Source organism: Vidua macroura, chromosome 19 (genome assembly GCF_024509145.1).
Source record: "Vidua macroura isolate BioBank_ID:100142 chromosome 19, ASM2450914v1, whole genome shotgun sequence".
NCBI lineage: Eukaryota > Metazoa > Chordata > Aves > Passeriformes > Viduidae > Vidua > Vidua macroura.
This window is the reverse complement of record NC_071589.1, coordinates 2,070,151-2,079,834: the sequence shown is the minus strand read 5'-3', so window position 1 is coordinate 2,079,834 and position 9,684 is coordinate 2,070,151.

Below are 9,684 nucleotides of genomic sequence, written 5' to 3'. Positions count from 1 at the left end.
CTGCACAAAAACCAAGAGTGAAAACATGCAGGTGCCTTGAAAACAGATTTGTAATGGAGTCCCCTCCTGCACAGGAGCACCAGAGGCAGCAGCAATGTGGTGGCACATTAGGCTGCCATCCCCTTCCTGGCAGCCTGCAGACCCCATCTCTTACCTTGGAGCTTTCTGTGGAGCCAGGGCAGACGTGTTGCAGGGACATTTTATACGGTCTCGCCTGCAGATGCTACAGATGCCTACTCTTTCTTCGGTCAAAAATATTTTGGCAAACCCTCTTTGGTAAAGCATTGTCTGGCAAACTGAACTAAGGGCATAATTGTCATTTGACATGACTAGATATAATTAGAAAATTTTGATGTCTTAGTGGTTATATGAATACATCTTCTATAAACAATCTTCCAAGGGTGTTAAGGAGGGAATCTGGACTAGTCAAAGCACTTAAAGAACTTGGATTCAGGACTTATGGATTTTATTGCTGGCTTTCCCACCGACTCACTGCACGACCTGGGATGGATTGCTTGGTATGTGTGTGCTGCAGCTATCCCAGTAGTACAATAGATGAAACAGGGTGTTAAAAGATAAATCAGCATTATTAAAACCTTTTGTTGGTTTAACCTCAAAAGCAGAAGTGCAGATGTAGAAGAGGTGAGGAGGGTGACAGGCACAGCAGGGTGGTCAGCCAAACGCTGCAGCAGGGGGAGGCTGGGTTCTACCTGGACCTTTTAAGTTGATGGCTCTGACAGATGTGAGGCAGCTTTAGGGGTATCAGGAGGAGTGGGCACACACACACACACAGAGGCATGTGCCTGTGTGCCGCTTTGCAGACACTTCAAATAGCAAATAAGTGGGAGAGTCTCTAAAAACTGTTCTTGTGAACCCTGTGATGGGTTAAACCTGCTGAAACTCCTGATCTGCAGGTTAGTGCCAGTGAGCAAGACACTCCTGGTTTTGCTGGCAACTTTTCTTTAACCAATGCCTGCAACCCTAGGAAGAATAACTGATTTGAAATGCCTTCTAAGTGAAACCAGTGCACCTACTTACAAATGGCAGAAAAATCCTCTTTTCAGTAATACCTATTCAAATAATTGGATGTATGCACAAACACATCATGTCAGCATGCAGTCCCAGATGCTCTCTACCTGATACATCCTCAGTCCAGCACTTCCATTTCATTACAAATATCTTGCACACTTAGTCCAAAATACCATGGGTATACCAGAGCACTGGGGGTGGCAGATGTACCCGGACAATGCTGATGAAGAGAGGGGAAAGGGATTTACTGGTAGTACTGGAGAGAGACTGGTCTTGTTTTAGGAATAGAGCACAGCCATGTGAGCTGATTTATATCCTGTCAGATTTAGGCTGAGGTACTTAAACACCTTTTTTGCCTCAGTCATCAACAGAAGGAGTGGTTATCCTCACGGCAACCAGCCCCTTAAGCTGTTTGTCAGGTAGAGGAGCAGAATGGACTCACTGCAATCCAGGAGGAATTAGTCAGCAACCTGCTGATTTTAGACACTCGCAAGTCTGTGAGACCAGACAGGATTCACCTGAGGCCACTGAGGAACTGTGAGAAGAATTTGCCCAGCTGCTCTCCATCATTTATCATCAGTCCTGGCTAACCAGGACTTTCCTGTGAGAGACTGGAAAGATTGATGTCCTGAGACATTTTGGGATGCATGAGGATATGTCAGCAGATGACTCTGAGGAGAAAAAATAAAAATGGGAAAAATATGGGAAGGGCAGATCAGTGCACTTCCCCATGCCCCACCCACCTAGAGCCATGATTCTATGATTCTATAGCTGAGAGTACTGGGCTGGATCCCCTGACTTTGGGGATGTTGCCTTTCCAGTGGCCAACAACAAAGCCATTCTACTCAGAGAGCTCTTCTGGGTTTTTGCTGTTGTGCTGTGCAGGATGTGGACCCAGCTGTGCAAGAGGCAGGAGTGAGGCACACAGCCAGGTAGCTCTGGGCAGGCAGCCAAGGGAAGGTCTGGTTTGAATGGGAAGCAGTCAATGAGTTGAGGTGTCTTCAGGTATTGACGCTCACCAGTGATTTGGGGATTGAATTTAGTGTCAGTAGGTCCCCATAGTCCAGTGGCAGAACATAAAACCTTTTTTGAAAATGGTCCAAATCTCAGAAGAGGGTTGTGAAGCAGAGCACATCAGTGAAAGAGATTCTTTCATCCAGATGGCTTTTGAATGTCTCCAAGCAATTTCACAATAGCTCTGGGAAACTTGTGCCAGTGCACAGTCACCCTTACAGGAAAAAGAAGTATTCCCAGATTTTCACAGGGGAAAATCTATGTCAGATTGTGCCCATTGCCTCTTGTCTTGTCACTGGGCAACAATAAAAAGGGCTTAGTTCCATCCTCTGTGCACCTCCAGGTATTTATATCCATGGATATGATTCACCTGATCATTCTCTTCAGGCTGAACAGTCTCTGCTCTTTCAGCCTTCTCTTATGAGATGCTCCAGTCTCTCATTCATGTTACTGGCTTTTTTCTGGACTCTCTCCAGTAGCTCTTGTACTGGTGAGGTCAGCACTGGACGTGTGTGGCCTCAGTGCTGAATTAAAGGCAAGGATCACCTCCCTCTACCTGCTGCAGCGCTCCTCCTAATGCAGACACCATTCACCTTCTTCACAGAAAGGAAACACTGTTGGCTCACGTTCAACTTGCTGTCCCCCAGAGCCCCCCAGTTCTTTGTTTTGCAAAGCTGCTTTTCACCTGGTCAGCACCCAGCATTTACTGGTGCCTGGGCTTGTTCCTCTCCAGGTTCAGGGCTTTGCCCTTGCTTTGTGTCATTGGGTCCCAGATTGACCTCAGGGTTTTGCCTCACCAGTGCCCAGCTGCACACTGTCCTTAACACAGGAAGCACTTAATTTTAAATGGCAATTGTAGAATCACAGAGACTCAAATCTTACTGCCATGCTTATCTGTATCACTGATTAAGTTGTAAAAAGAAGATAAAATGTTAAAACATCACCTACTTTCACTTGAAAGTTCTAAATTCATACTCATTTCATTTTTTCCTCTTGCATTAATGAAATAAGAACACAGAAAGCGAGAACTTCTCTTTCAGTGTTTGGAGTTGTTTTTAAATATCTTTTTGAAGGAAATTAGGGCTAAAGCAATGGCAGCTGTAAGAGCATGCATTGTGAATACAGGTAGTATATGAACTCTCAGTCAATGTCTACAGGGGAAGGACACTACATTTGTGGAAGCTGAAAGAGGAGACAGGAGCAAGTGCAAAGAAAAGGTTGGGCAAATAACCCAGCATTCCGTGGTGTAGTATATGACATAAAGCCCATGGAAAGTGAAGTGTTTGGTCAGCTGTCATAAGCATCTCTGAAAAGCAGTCTAAGCTACTGAGCATCTGCTTTGGATTTAGTTTAATTTATACAGCTCTTCTCTTTCACCAAGGTACCATTTATATGACACTGGTATCGTGGTTTCTTATAAAGAAGTAGTCTCTAATCTGAAATGGATGATTCAGATTTCATTGTAGTTTCACTCTCTAGATCCCAAAAAATTACTTCAGGGTAAACTTTGCCATATGTCCTCTATCCAGGTATCCAGGTACAGCAAGGAGAAATCTGTAAATCTGTCCGGGAAGGAATCTTTTGAAAGAAGTGCAAGCACCTCAAAGGAAAAAAAAAAAAAAAAAAAAAAAAAAAAAAGCAATGTTTCCTGGGGAATCATTAATATCCTGTCCATTCTATTTCCATCTCTTCAGGGTGAACTTCACTGAACTTCACAGAAGCAAACCACAGCAGAGATAAATGGATGGCAGGAGGCAGGCTGGAAGCCATCTCTGGATACAGACTGTGCTGCACAGCAATGCAGTGTCGTCAAGGTGCACATTCCCCATGGAGGAGAAAGGATTCAGTCGTGCTGAAAATAGATCCTTCTTGAGACAGTGATCAGACAGCTGCTCCCTTTCTGCCAGGGCCTAAGATGTGGATTTTATTCCCCCTATCCCAGCAGTTAACTGAGAGATAGGGAGTGAGAAGGCACTTTTTAGCCAGGCAGCAGCCAGGCTGGGGAGGGCAAGAGGAAGTTCCTGCAGGGGCTGTGTGTTGGCCACTGGGAACCTCCCCCTCCTGCCTGTTCAGACTCACCAAGCTCATGAACTGGAAACACAAGAATGGCCTGTATGGGCAGAGGTTTTGCAGCAGGAAAATGAATGTTTTTTTGTAGTCTTTACCCCTGGAAGCTACTCAGGCTATATGCTCTGTGATTCCCTAAGACAGACGGCCCTCCAAGGTGGTCCCTCTGGCTGGGGAAGTCTCCAGGTGGCCACTCCCATGCAGCTGAAGCCATGGCTATCAGTGAATTCTTTTATTTCACTTCATTAAATTAACAGACAGTTAATTCCATGCCACTTGCCAAAGCATATCCCTCTCGAACACCAAATCCATAATACTGCTTCTCATGAACTTCAGCTGAAATGTCCTTGGCAGAAGCAGCAGGCTTTGGTTGCTTTCAGTCCTTGAAGAGCAGAGTGACCTGCAGGCAGAGTCAGAGATCTGTGGAGCTCATTGGGGCAGCAAAATGCATCACATCACATCAGGAAGGAGCTCCACCAGGTGAGGAGCAGCAGGGCAGGCAGAGTACAGGAGATTCTTCTCATTACCACAGGCTGGACATATTCTCAGTGGTAACTGCATGCTGGTGAGCATTTCTCCATGTCCATAACAGGAATTTAGGGTTGTGGTTCAAACTTTTTTTTTCATTATGAGTTGCCAGGCATGATTTTTCAGAGATATGTGTATGATACAGCACTAGCATCACCTTTGTGGGCTATTTCTGACAATAACACAACACTGAAGGAAGTAAGACTGCATGATGTCTCTGCCCATGTCAGAGAGATTGGATTAGGTGAGATTTAAAGGTCTCTTCAACCCAAACCCTTCGGTGATCTGTGTGGCTCTCTAAATGGCTGTCCTGGGTGAGTCCAAAGGAACAGGCAGACTCTCACACCCAAGACATTTGTCATCATCCCACTCTCCTCAGACACCCAGGCTCTGCATGATATTCCACTCAGGTGGTAAGGCCTTCTAGAGAACAAACCATCTCAAGGTGGTGAAAAATGTCATATCAATGGAGAAAAAACAACTTACACTTGGGAAACTGTTCTGAAAATGACAATGCGTTCCGTGTCCCTGCCAGTAATAGGAGACAAGCCCAAGCACATTCCTACTATCTCTATATGAAGCCCAAGAAGCCTTTGGCCTTCTCAGGTCTCAGTGACCTATTTGTATCCCCACGTGGAGCCTGTAATGGTCATGGGATAGAGCAAATATCCTCTTCAACAGAGATCCCCTTGCACACCCTGTTAGTGAGCCCTGGGAGGCTGGAGAGAGCTCGGGGTGCTCAGCTTCTGCTGCAGTAGGAAACCTCCTGCCTGGAGAGCAGGCTCAGGTGCCTTACACAGACAGAGGTGTCTCCTTGTGTGTGGGGACAGGTCACTGCAGCTCCTCCTCACGTGGTCAGGGTCTCTGATGCCCGACAAGGAATTGAGATGTGCTCAGGGCCATGGGGGCCATCAGGAATGAGCAGGATCTGTATGGATGTGTCGTAGTTGAGACGGTCACAATACAAAGCAACACTCCGTTTTCAGAAGGCTTCAGACTGGTTTTATTACAGCACGCATGCTTTTTATACACTCTTACAAAAACTCATAAGTTTACACTTTACTCGTTGGTCACAAAGGACAAGCAAAGTGCTCATTGGAACAGGCAGTTGTAGGTTTCTCTTATTTATCCTTCTTTCTTTCTTGGTTTCTATGTCAATGACCTTGGTAGAAAATTCTTTCAGGGGTAAACATGGATCCTCTTCTCAAACTTCTCTCTGGCTCACAGAAGTTGCTGTAAAACCTCTTCCACATGTATGCGCTGCTCCTCTGAGCACACATTACAGCTAAGGTGGAAGAAAGGCAGTCCTGCATGTGGTGGGTCACTGCTGGTGATTACTCTGCCCTACTTCAACCAAATCAATTTGCTGGGTGACTGGTGCCCAGACCCTGATAAACCATGGTAGATATTCCATAAGATACAACCTACATGCATCTGTTCATTGCTTACATACACGTTTGATGTGCTATCAGCTCCCTTAATGCCATGTCACACAGGGAACAGGCTTGGCGACAAGCAGCTGTGCTTGGGCATGCTTCTCAAGTTGTGTCCCTCTCAATGACAGTGGGTGAGACTCAAGAGTGGCACAGACCAGCTCACAGAGCAGTGGGGAGACAGGTAAAACAGCAAACTTTCATTTGGGGGTGAGAACTCTCCATTCAGTATCAGAGCTGTTTATCAGACTCCTCACGTTCCCAGAAAACGCCGGCGGAAGAGCTGCCCTAGGAGGTGACATTCAGGATGTCCTTTCTGTCACCCACCACAGCAGCTGAGGAGCTCCTGTTACAGAGCAGGGGAGTGGGGTGGGCAGGCTAAGACGCCTCCGGGTAAGACAAAGTCAAAAGAAGGCAAGTGGCAAAAGGGGGAGGGAAGGAGAACTAGGATTAGGTGCATAATATTAGCACAAGCAGCAACTGTAGCCTAAAAAAGACAGCAATGGGGTGGTGTCTTCCTCGGCTGGCACTCATTTGGGACAGATGCACAAATCCTACTTCTGGGCAGATTTCAGTGCTGTAAATGGAAATAAACTGATATGGAATTTCTATAAATCTGCTCACTTTAAAAATTAGGCTTTTAAGACTAAGACAACCCAGTGGATTATCACAGAATTTTCTGAGTGACACTCACTGTAGTGAAGTTGCCAACAGGATACACAGCAGACTTTTCTAGTGACATTTCTGAACTTGTTCTTGCAGAAAAATTCCTTTTGCATCCTTAGGAAATTTATTAAAAGTTTCATTATTTTATATTGGAAGACAGATTCCCTTGTGAGTCAGACTAATTATTTCTTTATTTGCTTTCTGCATTCATCTCATGTGCCAAGGTAAGAATACAATTTGCTGCTTCTGAAGCACAAATCAGTTGTGCAAAGCAGAACAGCTCCAGGTTTGTTTGTTTGTTTGTTTGTTTGTTTTTTTCTTGGATGATCCAAAATAAAACACATGCCACAGGGTGAGCTCCAAAAGAGTGACAAGCTAGGTCTCTGTGGGGTGGGCCACAGCAACAGCTCAAAACTTGGACCACTCTGCACCACCACCCTTTGCCAGAGAGAAAAGGAGCTCCTGAGGCTGCTGGACCCCATCCCGAGCTACCTGCCCTGCCTGAGGAGCTGAGGTGAGGTCTGGTCATGTTGGGGGCTTCCAGGCTCCACCTGCGAGTAGCCCCTGAATTCTTCAGGCCTCTGGGAAGGTCTGGATTTTCACTCTGCCCTCCCAGTACAGCTTGTGTTTCCAGGTTTGGGAAATGCTGCCTGAGGACTGGTTCTCTGCAGTGCAGACAGCTCTGCTCAGCACTGCCTGGGCATGAGTGACGAGCCTTGTACCTCTTCAGCAGTAATGAAACAACAGAATAAATACAGAAAATTATTTCTTCAATACTAAAATTAGGCTTTAAAAAGAATTTCAGAGGTGGGGTATGAATTAGTCATTTGCAGATTATCATTGTAATATTTCCCAGCAGTTCCCCTCACATTTCTCCTGACCTTTCGTCCCCAAACCTGTTCTGAGTTGTCATTTCTTCTACCCCCACATCCTCTACTGTCTTATTACTTATCTCTTTTCCTTGCACACATCCATCTTGCTTTCCTCCTCCCAGATCCTTTCTGAAATCCCCAGCACTGTTTCAACCCCACCTCAGTTCTGTGGTTACTCTTCCTCACTCTCTCTTACCAATTTTTTCCTGCAACAAGAGTCACAATATATGAAGTTCAGCTGGTCACACCTCATGCATTAGGACCCAGATCTATTCGATCTGAACACGTTCAACAGGCTGCTGCTGCCCCACTTGGCCACAAGAGGGGACAGGATTTTCAGCAAGGCTGCTGTTCCTGGAGCCTCTGCTTTCCTCACCAGGGATTCATGAACTGGGGCCTCTTGCTGATCTGGAAAGCAAAAGATGGTCTTCTGGGTCCACAGGCATTGCATTTGTGTTGGTTTGCAAGAGAGGGGAAAAGCCCTATCCACCCCAAAGAGCCCCGACTGACTTCTGGAAGTACATCCCAGCAGGGAATGGCCATGGCCACGGTGCTGGGCCCCATTCTGATGTTTAACCTTTCAGCTGGCAATGGAGCTGTGCTGCACTGAGTCTCTCTGGGGTAAGAATAGCAGCTGCTGCCTTGGGCCACAGCACACGTGTCCAGCTCCTCCAGGGCAGCACGTTGCACTGCCACACAGAAGGCAGCCTACCCGCCCAGGAATGTCTTCAGGCGCTATTAGTGGAAGCAGATCATCCCCACAAACAGGCACGACCCCGCACAGGAGTCTCAGGAGAGTGGGGCTATTCTGGGCTTTTGACATTGAGCATGAAAGGAGACACGTGAGGGGCTGATCCTGCTGCCATGGGCCTCCTCCAAAGCTCCTTTCAGCCTTGTCCCCTCCTCCAGCCATGGCTCTTGTGGAAGGCTGAGGGGCAGTTCAGTGTGGCCTTGGAGCACAGGAGAGGGCAGAGGGAGCTGTGAGTTTGCTGAGGGGCAGGGCCAGCCCTCAGTGCCATCAGCAGTGCCCAGCTGTGCTCAGGGCAGGTCCTGCCTGAGGGTGTGCACCTGTCCCTGAGCTCAGGGCATGGGGCCTCCGCCTTTATTCCCAACCATGAGAGTGAGAGAGGTACCAGAGAGTATTGTAAGGCTCCAAACAACTTGCTGAAAGCCTGCATTGAAACACGAATCCTTTGTATCCAGGAGGGTATTTACTTCTTTCCACCTGAAGTTCTCCATTTCTGAGTGGTTCTTCAGCACCAGGAAAGTTTGAGAGATCCATTTTCCTATTCCAAGCCATCACAAATTCCCTCCCCCGTTTATTCCCATCCTTTTAAGATGCTCTTTCCAGTGTGGATTTCTTTCATTCCACATTTTTATGTCTCATTTATTTCTGTTTAATTTTCCTTGCTCTGTGAAAGTTTCAGTGATTTGCCAGCACTGAACCCACCACACTCATTGGTGCGTTGGCCGGGAAATCTCAAATTAGCAAACCAAAACCACTACACTGGGCAAGAGCAAACATCAAACTTTGTACCAAAAGCAGGCAAGAGGGCTGGGAGGATTACATGACAATGCCATGTTGATGCCTGGATACTCTGGAATGAATAATGATAGGCTGGCAAGGGTTGCCAGACTTGCCTAGCAGTTAGTAATTTTCTGTTGATTTTGCACAGCGATTCCTAAACAAGTTACAACTGTTTTTCAGCAGGTTCATGAAGTAGGGTGTTGCACTGAGTAACCAGGCATTTGACATGGTGGGCTGGGGTCAGTGACATGGCCTAAGAGCACGGCAGCACTTTGGGTTGCATCCTGAAGCACAGCACTGTGTCATGAGCTGCTGAGAACAAGGTGCAGCTGCTCTCCTGAGAATGTGCTGCTTCCAGGCTACAGCAGCTGGAACAGAATTCTTCCTTTGGAAAAGCAAAAAGCCTGTCAAACCTCTAGGCTTTCAATTCAGGATAAAATTGGTCAAAGTGAAGTAGTAAGACTCAGAAGAGAAAGAGAAGTAGTAAGACTCAAACCCACACTTTTGACTATAATTAACATAGTGACAAAATGAGACTCTCATTTAA